General features: G+C 45.6%; 1 protein-coding gene across 1 annotated transcript in view; it reads right to left on the bottom strand.

Annotated features, from left to right (window-relative positions):
* Positions 1–13093, bottom strand: part of RAD51B (RAD51 paralog B) — a 2869137-nt gene that overhangs the window by 2817207 nt on the left and 38837 nt on the right. The window lies entirely within an intron of this gene.

The raw sequence follows: 13093 nt of genomic DNA, 5'->3' as shown, positions 1-13093 counted from the left end.
AGGATGCTTGATTCCGGTCCAGGGAAGACATGGCTTGGCAGTTCGGGCTGGACTGTTCCCATGAGGCACAGGGTCAAGACTGATTTGCATATGGCCATGTCTGAACTGGGATGGCGTGGTGAGCAAAATAACGATGGATTAAACCCAGATCTGTGACTGGGGGTGAATGTTTTGCCAATGTGCAACATTCCGTCCATCATCTTGTGTGTTTTGCTGCAGCCCACCAACAGCATTTGATTTATAGGCCCTGGCACTCACAGTGCACTTTACTAGGGACTGACACATAAATCAAATAGACCAGTCAGGGAAACACCAATCCATAACACAGTTAACACAGAGAGCATATGCACTTTAGCACTGATTGGCAGTGGGAAAGTGCTCAGAGTCCTAAAACCAACACTAACAGGTCAGGAAAAAATAGGAGGAAAAAGCAAAAAGTTTAGGGATAACCCTGCAAAGAGGGCCATTTCCAACACAGATGATCTGGAGCCCAGTTTCGCAAATGCCGCCTTGCCCAGCTAAAGACTTTTTGCTCCAAAAGAGTTCTTTAGTGGAAGTTAACTTTTGGACTGGGGTGAAGCTTTTCTATGCATCTGACCCACTCTCCATCATTATTAGCCTTAAAACGTAACCCGGTCAGGCACAACCTGATGACCACGGTTGCTGTTTAACACTTTTTGGTGCTATTTTTTAATTCAAACTTTGAAGATTTTTAACTCCAGTCCTACTTATTATATTTTTGTTTTTTTATATGATTTTATTGATCTAAATTGGTTTGGGATTTTCCATGTTTTGTTATTTTACTTTATTACTTTTTGAGTACTGCATAAATACTTGCCACACTACTTCTAGGTTAAGCCTGTCTATTCTGTGCCATAGCTACCAGGACTTGAGCTCAGATTAATTTTGGGACTTTTAGAGATCACCCAGGCAGATACTGTCATTATTTAAGATGGGTACTCACCCCTCTTAACTACTAGCCCGTTTTCTTACACCTTTGCTTTATTATAGGTGATAGCAAATCAACCAATCATGTAAGTGCCTTAATGTGATCGATAATGTGGGGTAGAATTTAGCGAAGGTGCAACAGAATATGATAATTAGTGTATTCGGCATCATTTATCACAAAGGCGAACCTTCTCTGATAATCAGAAAAAGTGTATTTAAGCTTGAATAGGCAAGTAATAAGCAAAGAGAAATATTCAGCTTACTTCCGGGCGATTAGTTTGTGAGGTAAGTTGTATGTGAATGCCTAACGAAGGCCATCAGCTCCTCAGAGCGAGTACGACCTGATCAGCTTGAATATTCCACAGCTTAAATAGAGAGCAACCTTCTCAAAGTACAGAACGACAGATTTACTGTTCATCTAAATTATGTGCGTATGGGGCTACCTAAAAGAATTCAGAAGGGCACTTCTAGTGCTTAAACAGCTTAGATAGGGGCTGGGAGGGAGGGGTTGCATCAGGAATTAATCAGATTAAATCACAATGTTGGAAATAATTTTAACATTTTGCTCATTAATTGCTTTCATTGCCTCTATTGTGTTTATTTTTATAGTTACATCTATATAAAGTATCCGCATAAGATTAGAGCATTCATTTTAATAACATCTTTAAAATATAGTATAGATTTCTTGTCTGTGTCCATCCATGGTGAAAAGAGTTTCTCAACTCACTAAATACAACAAATAATCCTACAGGACAGATTGTTGCCCGGAAAGCATCATCCTCTTGTAATGCGCAGGTAGTCTGAGGGTTACAGTCACCCAGAATCCCTGTATCAAGTTAGTAAATTGGCTTCAAGTGTGTACCATGGTGACAGGATCTAGGATTTCTATGGGGCTGTATTTTGTAAAAGTGTAAAAAATCTTTCTTTAAAATTTCTAAATGCGATTGACTGGAATCATGCAGTCATGACAAGTTAAATTGACAGATATATGAAAGAGTTACCCTTTAAAGCCTGCTCAGCAACTGTTTTAAATGTCAACAGCTCAAGAACTACTGAACAGATTTACACCAAAGCAATGAAAGCACGCAGAGTATAGTTCTACTCCGATGCCACATTTGATGTTAATCCGCAGTGATGCAAACTGTATGCATGAACAAAATTGTCTATGCGAGTCGATTAAGAAATTACTTCTTTTTGACCACCTCACCCCCAACTGCTTTCCTCTGCATATTTCTGCCTTTGTCCTATATTATGTGAGGGAATAGAAGATTCAGTATAATGATAAGTACTAAAGATATTGATCTTATGTTTAGATATCCGCGACCGGTAGACCTCAGTGCCCAGGAGAGTGATACATCAGAGTGGTGATATCCAGTGTCTCACTCCTTTCTTTCTTACCCCAGACCTTTCCTCTGGTCTACTGCTAACCAATATAGTGCTGTAGTGTACGAACCGATGTGATACAAAGAAGTGTCTACGATGCCGGAATCCAAGAGAAGGCCCTGGACTGGACCACCTCCTCCCTCTCCGACACAACACAGAGCTTCCGCCTCCCCCTTTCCACTACGAAGCCACCGAGATCATCAGCGGCATACCCCAAGGCTCATCGCAACGCTGTTCAACGTCTACATGGCACCACTCGCCGACGTCGCACGACACCACGACCTCAACATCATCTCCTACGCCTACGACACCCAGCTGATCCACTCCCCCAACAATTACCCCCGCATCACCAAAACCAACCTCCATGAAGGAATGAAGGCCGTCGCAGACTGGATGAGAAACAGCCGACTGAAGATGAACTCGGACAAGACGGAGGTACTCATCCTCGGATCCACCCCCTCGGCCTGGGACGACTCCTGGTGGCCGACTGCACTAGGAGTACCCCCACACCCACGGACCAGATACGCAACTTAGGGGTCATCCTCGACTCCACCCTCTCCATGAAGAAGCAGGTCAACTCCGTCTCCTCCTGCTGCTTCAACACCCTCCGCTTGCTTCGCAGGATCTTCAAGTGGATCCCAACCGAAACAAGAAGGATGGTCACCCAGGCCCTCGTCAGCAGCAGACTGGACTACGGAAACACACTCTATGCAGGAGCCCCGGCCAAACTCCTGAAACGACTCCAACGCATCCGCGTGCCTGATCCTCGACATCCCTCGCCACAGCCACATCACACCCCACCTGAGAGACCTGCACTGGCTCCCCATCAACAAGAGGATAACCTTCAATCTCCTCACCCACACAAGGCTCTCCACAACACCGGACCAGCGTACCTCAACAGCCGACTCAGCCTCTATACCGCAGACCGCGCCCTAGACACCGTCCCCCGCATCCAAAGAGTAACCACCCGAGGCAGATCATTCTCCCACCTCGCCGCCAAGACATGGAACACCCTCCCCATCTGCCTACGGCAGACCGAAGACCTTCTAACCTTCAGGAGACTCCTCAAGCCCTGGGTCTTTGCGCCCCCCCCGTCCAGCGCCTTGAGACCCTCGCGGTTATGTAGTGTGCTTTAAAAATGCCATGATTGATTGGAAAGATGAATCACTCCCTCTGGAACCAGAATTCAGAGTAATCCATTCTGACAAAATTCCACATTGTACAATTTCCATGTCAGAATGCATAAATGCTGCAATAGTTTATATAGCAGTAAATATCCAACTCATGAAAGGTCAACAGGTAACAAAGACCGGTGGATGGGGTTTGTCGTTTCATTGTTATTTTGCTTGTTATTTTGTTGTGTAGCATTGTGCAGTAAATTATCTCCTGCACGGTTTTGTGAAGAAAAGTCTTATTGATATTTTGCAGTGTAGTCTTTCTTGAGTGTACTGTTTTCTTAATTCCTTGTATAACTCGTTGTACTGTTTTGTCACGATGTTATTTGCCCAGTCATGACAAGTAGAGTTTTAGCGGTGTCGTACTGCTTTGCAGTGGAGATTCAGTTGTGATGGGCAACTTCGTTGCATTTTGCGTCACGGTCATGTGTCATGGCGGTTATGATGGTTATCAGTTGTTTGTGTTGTTGGCCCATTATTGTGCTACAGTACTGTTATACATGTTGCTGTGTCATGTTGCATTTTGGTGACGTCGTGTACTACTTTGCTTTTTTTTTTTACATCGCAGTCTTGTGTAGTACATGGCGCCTAAGGAGAGCAAGTTGACTTTAGGAAGACTTACTCGACTGTCCTCAACAACACTGTGTGTGCCGTTTGACTTCTTGAGTTCATTAAATCAGCTTGACTTGATTTTCTGATCTTGAATTCATGAGGCAATTGAGCCTTATTGGTGACTAAGTATTCCTGAATTACAATAAATGTCAAGCTCTTCTGAAACTCATGGTACCCAACGGAAAGGAAAGAAAACATCTATTGCAAGAATGCAGCAGCGGAGGACATAACACCGCACACGTCAGATATGGCCAGTACATGAAAGCAAAACGTTGTGTGGCGCTACCACAGATTACACCCCTGCTGCAATGAGCTGTGAATTAGTCAGCTGCATACACAATGACTACTAGGATATGCTATAAGGATCTGGAACACAGAGAATACAATCATTCACAATTTTGTTAAAAAAGAGGCTTCTTTATTACTAGTCTCAGTAAAATCTATTGGTTTCTCACAATATTGTTGTTTACAGTGTTGTAATATACAACAAAAGACATTTCATAACAAAGGTTACATTTTAAATGTTTATGAGCAGGTTGTAATATACTGAAAGAAGTTTTTTCTGAGAAGGGAACACCACAGCCAACGTGTTCCTTTACCAAAAGTAAACGTCAACTATGTGGTGCCCTACCCCGGTACCACACTAACAGCCCTGAGGAAGTTGTTTCAGAGGAAACACGTGTGGCTGTGCTGTTTCCATCTCAGAAAACTGCTTTCTCTTTATTACATCATGCTCATTAACATTGAAATTGAACTTTTGTTATGAAAGATCTTTTGTTGTATGTTCCAGCACTGTAACGAGAAAATTGTGAGAAACCAATGAAATTTACTGAGACTAGTAATAAACAAGTCTTTTTTTCTAACAAAATTAGGAACAATTGTATTTTCTGTGTCCGCCAGATCCTTAAAGCAAGGAAGGAAACCATATTTACCCTGTGGCAGCACTGAGTTCCAAATGTGATCACTCCCAAAAATATCCCATTCCAAACATGTCGGTCTGATTTGGATGGGGAACGAAGCAATTATTATTCCACAGATCCTGTGCTTATGTTGTAACATTTATTTATGCTTTTAAAGCAAAGCTGCTCTCTTTATTAACAACAAGGTGGCTAACGTTGCTTAGAACTCTAGATGGTACTGAAGTAAATAAATAAAGTGATGGGTCGGATGCTTGAATTAATCTAAGCCATTGGTAATTAATTGCCCCCACATGCCAGTCCATTTTTCTTTCGTTCACCATGCCACCTCAGATTAGATCCAGCCAAATGCAAATAAGCCTTGATGCTTCTCTAATCAGAACAGTTCTGTCATATTTGCTAAGCCAGGTCCTCTCTCAACCAGAACACAAGCAACCCAAGACCGGTTTCGTCCTAGTTGGGGCTCTTCAGTCAATGCATCTCGTTTCCAGTGGCCCAGCGAGCACAAGACACACGCCGGGGAATACCCGTCATACTCATCACCTGTACATCATTGCAACACAGTGAGTGGGATGTTTGAATTAATCTCAGTCACAGGTGATTACTCTGGACACTATCCCAGTTCATAGTTCTTTATACCACTCAATGGCACCAGATGTTGGGTTTCTGTTCTCTACCTTTCCATACAGAACCTATTTCTTTGAAACCGCTCCTCATCCGATGAATGCCCATTAAACATCTGAAATGACTGATTCTACCAAAGTTGAGAGAATTAAATATTCCAAGGAGACAGTATTGGGCAATGTAGCACAATGATTCACATCTAGGGCAGAAATGAGTCTAGGAGGAGTGTGTGTATTCGTGAAAGGAGTGGGTGCGTCACTGCTCAGCTTCGTCCATTGCTGGTGGGACTTTTGACAGGGATTACTTACCTCTTGGAATAGACAAGCAGAGGCAGACTTTTTCTAATACTGCAAACCCCCAATGGAGTACTTGGAACATCAGTTTTTGGTGGCTCGGGCACGGAGGACACATAAGGTGCAGAAATTCCCTACCTTGTCACTGTGTAGATTTAAACCCTGTAGACTTAATCTCCAAGGAAAACTACCCATCTACTTATGGGGTCCTCAACAGTAATTTGAAATTTGGGAAAATGATACCAGAATATCTATTCAACCGAAAATAGTCAACATATCCAGTTCGCTCTACCAGCGGTCATCCCTGATAAAACGGAACAATCGCTTGTAAAACCGACTTTTTCCTGTAGAAGAGAATTTTAAACAGGGGAAATGCATTTTACCTTAACTTTACAGCTGCAGCAATTAAAAGATTCCCAAGATCATCCAATTCATAAGGTAATAAATGATCTTGGATTACATCCAAAACAGTCATTCCTGCACCATATTAAAGGTAAAATGCATATGCAAGAATGGAATCCATGTACCAGTTGGACCTTTTCTTCACATAAATTGGGTGTACAAAATATACATAGAGGCAATATCTAAGCAATACCCAACTTTGTTAAAAAAAAAAAGAGAGCCAACGCAACTAAACGGGTAAAGGGATAGCAGTGGTTAATAAAAATGCTATACTAACCACCAAAGGTCACAACAAACCGCAGTGAGAATCCTTATTGGTGTGGTGTTCACCAAATCCAACTTCTTCTGCTCATCTACAAATCACCCACGTTACAACATTGCATTCAGAGGAACCTTACTGGGCTCCATCCCAGACATTATCAATGACCACAAAATCTACACATCTTGGATGACCTGAACAACAGGCTTGGCAAGCCAAACAGCAACATACTTCATTCCTCATCTTTAACCTTGAAATGGATGGTTTCTAGCAAAGCGTCTGGGTACCAGCTCACTTGACTACCCATACTCGACGCATTCTTAGCCCTTAAGTGCCTATTCTCAGTAACAGGAAGCAATCTTGTTGTCTCAAGTGTTCACCACTTCATCAGCTTGGATTTCAACCTTCCATCACACTCGTCACCCTCCCCAGTCTCCTACGCAGATACCCTGATCAAAGCATTGAATAAACAAAAGTTTGATGTACTTTGGGTTTAACGGTCTATTAAATGACCACTGAAAACTCAGATGACAGTTAATCTTTTTCAACAATGAATCTCCAATATCTTTGAAAAAGTGGTAACCCTCAAAGATAAGCCAGCCACCGTACGAAGGCTTTATCTCAGATAGAACTGTACACAGAAGTTAATAGAAGACGGTCTCTTGTGAATATGGTTTTAGGATCCCGTGGATTACACACAATAAAATACTCTCTTGCCTTGGTCTAGAGCACTTCTTTACTTCACCATCAAATTGCTCTACCATCTCAAAAAAGGAGATAAAGACCCGATTCTTTAAACAAAGGGCAACTGAGAGAAGTCAAACCAACTGTCAAAACATTTCTGTAAAATCCTATCTAGATGGTCCGATTGACCAGGATGGCATAGCCCCATACTGATTTACTGTGAAACCCACACCATAGATTAAGGTTCCGTCTGAACTTTATACCCTGCATGTTGGCCCATCCATCTGGAATCTATTCCATACACAAGCTTTCTAACTGTCCATGTGACGGAGTTTCCACACAAACAAAAGTATACATGGTTTTCTTCTGCAAATTTTATGGGGATCACCGTTTGAGATTTATCCTGCCACTAATGCGCAAACATAATTTCACACAATGCCACCCAGGAATGTATATTTTACAATCACTGCTGGATATCTTAGTCTGCTACTCCGTGGGGTCTTTTTTACTCCTTTCCTGGAAGACAAGGCGATTACACAATAATCATCTATGAATTATATGCTTTAATTTGTTTTAAATTGATGCCTTTACTCGTCTTTTCATTATTTGGCACAGTGATAAATGTTTTGAACTGTTTTCTCACCACTTTGTACTATGATGGATTTAAAAGAAAAAATTGTACATTTGTACTTTTATATTCCTATTATCCAAGAAGCGAATAAAAGGATTTGACTGACTGAACTTTGCTTTGTATATTTACACTGGTGACACCCACTTAACACTTATGCTGGAAAAGCAATCTAACCTAGACATGCTGAAACATACATAGTGCTTGAGGGCAACAGACAGAAGGATGCTACAATATAACCTGAAACTGAACTAAAAGCAGATCTTCACACGAGGAGTGAGGTAGAAATGTGCTACCGTTGTTCGTACGGCTCAAGAAAAATGGACCTCCCCCAAACACACCTAGAAAAGTGAGCAATTGATGAGTAACTCCAATCTCAATCTCCCTGCTTCCCTGGCCGGCAAAAGTTATGGAGGCTTATGTCAACCAGGCTCTCTCGGATCATCTCACTCGAGCCAATATTTTGGATGATACCCAGAATGGGTTCCGTGCTGGGCATAGCACGGAGACAGCCCTCCTCACCATGGTTGAACATCTGCGTATGGTGCTAGATGCGGGACAGACGGCAGCGCTAGTATTATTAGATCTGAGCACCGCCTTCGATACTGTCTCACACCGCATCCTTCTGCGTCGCCTCAAGGAGACAGGCATTGGTGGACTTGCTCTTCAGTGGTTCCATTCTTTCCTCGACGACCGCTCCTTCTGCGTTGCTATACCACCGCATCAGTCCAAATTCCATCCTCTGGACCTGGGGGTGCCGCAGGGATCCTCGCTGAGTCCCACGCTTTTCAATCTTTACGTGAGGCCGCTGGCTGATGTCGTCAAGCATTGGGGCATGACTATGGTCTCCTATGCTGATGACACTCAGCTAGCGGTCACTATCAGCGGGGATGCGGAGCTCGATGCCCCCAGGTTCCAGAGTGGACTAAGGGCGGTGGCGAGCTGGATGAATGCAAACTGTCTCCAGCTCAACGCTAAGAAGACCGAGGTTATGGTTGTCGGAAAGGGGAAGGACCTCTGGGGGGATAGCTGGTGGCCACCGGAGCTTGGGCCAGCTCCAATTCCAGTCATGGAGCTGAGAAACTTGGGAGTGTGGATGGAGCCCACTCTCAGTTTTGTGGGGCATTCGAAGAAAACTGCTGCCTGCTGTTTTGGGGTTCTTCGAGGACTAAGATCGGTCCTGAAGTTCTTTGATCCCCCTACCAGGCAGCTGGTGGTTCAGGCAACTATAATATCTCGCCTAGACTATGCCAGCTCTCTCCTGGTAGGGGTGAACCAGGCTGAAATCAGCCGACTCCAACGGGTCCAAAATGCAGCAGCTAGGGCTATAGTTGGCTCCGTTTCCAGTACTCTTCGTTCCTTGCATTGGCTACCGGTTAAAACTAGAATTAATTTCAAAGTGTTGTGTGGCCTTTAAGATCTTGAAGGGCCTAGCGCCTCGGACTCTTTCAAACCTTTTGTCCTCTTATGTTCCCACCCGCTCCCTGAAATCATTGGGCCAGGCGCTTGCTGTGGTCCCGAGGTTCAGGCTTAGTCGCGTGGGAGGTCGGTCCTTTCGGGTAAAAGCAGCATTGTTGTGGAACTCTCTCCCGATGGAGATACGCCTGATGGAGGATCTCCTTCTGTTTCGCAAAGCCATAAAAACCTTCTTATTTTAACTGTTCCCTCATGTGAGAAGTTGGCCTGATGTATGATGTCACTAGTTATAGTGTACACCTTATATCAGTCCAAATACCCTTATGGTGATTGGTTGTAAAGTCAACCTTATAGACCAGCTATCCTAGTGGTAGCATGGACAAGAGCAGTCTTAGGCTAAACTCTGAATGGCATGTGAAGCCAGCTGTGATACCATATATAATCCCTTGAATACCAAATGAAAGGACACCACAACAGATATATATATAAAATAAAGTGTATTTATTCTAAGCAAACCCTCAGCACTCTTTATGAGTTTAGAGGTAAGTACAACACAGTCTTATTAATGCATACAGTAAGTCACACAGGTAAGTAATACAGTTAGGCCCTAGGGGCCACGCAAACCATATACTAAATAAGTGGTATAAGAACCACTGTCACGGAAATAGAATAGGCCTAGGCCTAGGGAATCGCTGGGGCTACACTACACTAGCGTTAGTTAGGAAGTGGGAGGCCCACGGGATTCGTGTGCAGAGTGGAAACACTCACGCGTAATGCGTAAAAGTCAATAGCAATGTTATAGTTTAGAAATAGAGAGATTTAGGACACTTCCGGAGTAGCTAGGAAGTTGAGACTTGAAAACTAGACACTAGGATAGTCACTATCCTGATGAGCACCGGAGTACCCAAGTTACCTAGCCCACAGGCTGCGGGTGCATAGGGGTGAAGATGCGTCGTTTTCGTCGTCGACTCCTATGGATGCCTGAAGAAAGATGCTGACAGGCAGTCAGTGAAGAGTGTCCGGTGGATCCCAAGGCTGGGATCAAGAAGAGAAGAAACCTGCAAGCAGAAGGGACAGAGTCAAGGTCACTAGCCAGTGACCACGTGGAACCAGGAAGGAACCAGGCGATGTCGTGAAGAGTTGCAGGTGAAGGTGAAGCTTGTCGCTGCAGCCAGGAGGACCAGGAAGCGTCGAGGACGACCAGGACCAGGAGGCGAGCTGTCCCACGAAGGCTCTTGCTGTCGGCGGCGTCGAAGTTGGACTAGGACTCACCAAGCCTTGGCAAGCGGAACCCACGAAGAACAAGGGACTTGCTTCTGGTGCAGACCAGGAAGGTCTGGGGTGCTTCTTCTTTGCAGAGAAGCGGGAGCCAGTCTGGAGGAGCCAAACCAGCGCAGAAGATTTCAGGGAGCGTCGTCACAAAGGCCACTAGCCAGCGGGCAAGCAACCGGACAGACGCGGCAAGCAGGAAAATGCTGAAGGGCCCCACGCAGGACTCGTGGAGTGTGGGGGGCTGGTCTTCGGTGCAGATGGTGCATGGGGTTGGGGCTTCTCAATCCCCGGTGCACAACTTCGAGGGTACCTCAGAAGCTGCGCTGTAAGTTACTAGCCACTTTTCCCAGGTAGCCGGTCCCACGTCGCTCGTCGCCTCCACGGATCTCAGCTCTGCTGCAGATGTGGATGAGGGTCGGAGAAGTCTGGAAATCAAGGCTCTGGTCGGGCTCTGCAGTCGGTTCCTCGTCGAACGTTTCACAAAGCAAAGGGTAGTCACTTGATGGTGCCTGTTTGCACAGGGTAGCCACTCCTTGGCTACAAGGGAGATTCTTCAGTCTTCTTCTTTCGTCGAATGTCGAAGGTCCAGAGTTTCTGTTCAGTTTTGCAGGTTCAGGATAATCTAAAGTCTTGAGGCCCAACTCCCACTCTTATACTAATCTGGGGGGCTGGGATACCTGCTAGGTCACGCCTTATGGGTGGGACCTGGGAGGGGGTGGTTACACCCACTTCCCTTTGTCCAGTTTCGCGCCAGAGCTGGGGCTGGAGTGCCCCAGCGCCGGTTTGAACTGGACTATGCAAGGAACACCTTGTGTGCCCCAGGCATGTCTCATCCCTTTCAGCCCACCCTGCCCCAATACACTAAAGGCTGTCTGGGGAGGTGCTAGCACCTCCCCAAGCAGGAAACCTATTGTCCAGGCCTCCCTGGCTGGGATCACTCCCAGCAGCAGGAGGTCAGACTTGTGTCTGTGGCAGCAGCATCCATTTTGTGATGCTGAGGCTTTGGTTAGAGATAAACAGCAAAGTAGGATTTTAACATGTCTCTCCCTCTAGAAGGGAGGAATAATATCCTCATCACCAGAAATGGTATGGGGGTATTATTCCAAAGTGTTAGACACCTTACACGACATGTTTTGATAAAGCCAAACCATAGTTACAATAACCGTTTAAGATTATAAGGCACTTTAAGAGTATATGGTAGGCTATATCATAGAACAGCTATAAGGACATGGTTCCGAAAGCTGCAGACAGGCTCAGCTCATGCTAGAGCACCATCTCACATGTTACCAAGCACTCTGCCTCCAGGATTGTTAAGGCCTGCCATAGGAGTGACTGATAGGTACACATGTGTCTACATATAAGGGTAGATATAGGCATACTATATCTAAGCAAGGGGTGATTACACAACCTTGCCCCAGCTGAGTGATCAGCCAGTTGTGTCTGATTGGAAGGCCAGACCAGGGGTGGCATAATACATGCTGCAGCCCCTGGGAGGCCTAGGGTACACCTATGCCCTGGGTACCTAGGGTACACTGTACAGGGTCCAATAAGGTGATCCTTACCAATTGGTTATGTACCTAGGGTACATGGAGTCCATTTTAAAGAGAGAGCAGACAGCCTGAGACCCTGAATGGCAGGATCTCAGGCCAACTAAGTCGAAAAACCAGCTAGACACTAGGCAAAAAGTTGGGGGTAACCATAGTCAGATATCCACCTTCCTACACAACCCCCCCCAAACGAAAGGAGATAAGGCTGGCCTTGACAAGGTAAGCCTCTATTGCCTGAGTGGCCATATAAGGAAGAACCAGCACTGGCATGGTTACCCCCTGTCTCATGGTCCACTAAGCAATCCCTCATCCTAAAGATATCATAGGGTCTCCACCATAGGGAATCTCTACCTTTGGTGTGTCTTTGCAAAGTAAAAGGCTGGTGTTGAGATGGAGTACTGAAGTGAGTGTCCTCAAAGTGAGGCCTCAGCTTCCTCCAATCATCCTCCACCCTGGATGCCTTTCTTTCTCTAACTGAGTTGCACTGTGCTCTCAGGGTTAGCCTCTGGCTACCTAAAGCTGGAGGCTGGGTCCCTTTTGTGGGCTTACTGGAGGGACAGGTCAGGTTTGGGGTCCTAAGGTCCCATGTTTGCCTGTGCCCAACAGAATCCCTCTGGGGGAGGTCCCTAACTACCTGTGAAGGGGATCCCTCAGGAATGTTTTTACCCATCACCTGGCTAGGGCAACTAACCAGGCAATCCTCATTCTTTTGAAGGGGGGGTTCTTGTGGACAGGGGCCCTCTTGGGGTCCACTGGCCTCCCTGACCTCTACAGCCCTGGGCTGACTGAGGCAGGGTAGAGAGAGGCAGGCTACCTGCCCCAGACTGGGTCCCACCTTGGAAGGGGCCACTGACATCAGAGGCTCTGCCAGGCCAGGCCTGGCTACCTCTGGGGCAGTTCCTTCACAAGGGGTGAGGTCAGATCCCTGAGGAG

This window comes from Triturus cristatus, chromosome 9 (assembly GCF_964204655.1).
Source record: "Triturus cristatus chromosome 9, aTriCri1.1, whole genome shotgun sequence".
Classification (NCBI taxonomy): domain Eukaryota; kingdom Metazoa; phylum Chordata; class Amphibia; order Caudata; family Salamandridae; genus Triturus; species Triturus cristatus.
This window is presented reverse-complemented; position numbering and strand designations above follow the sequence as displayed.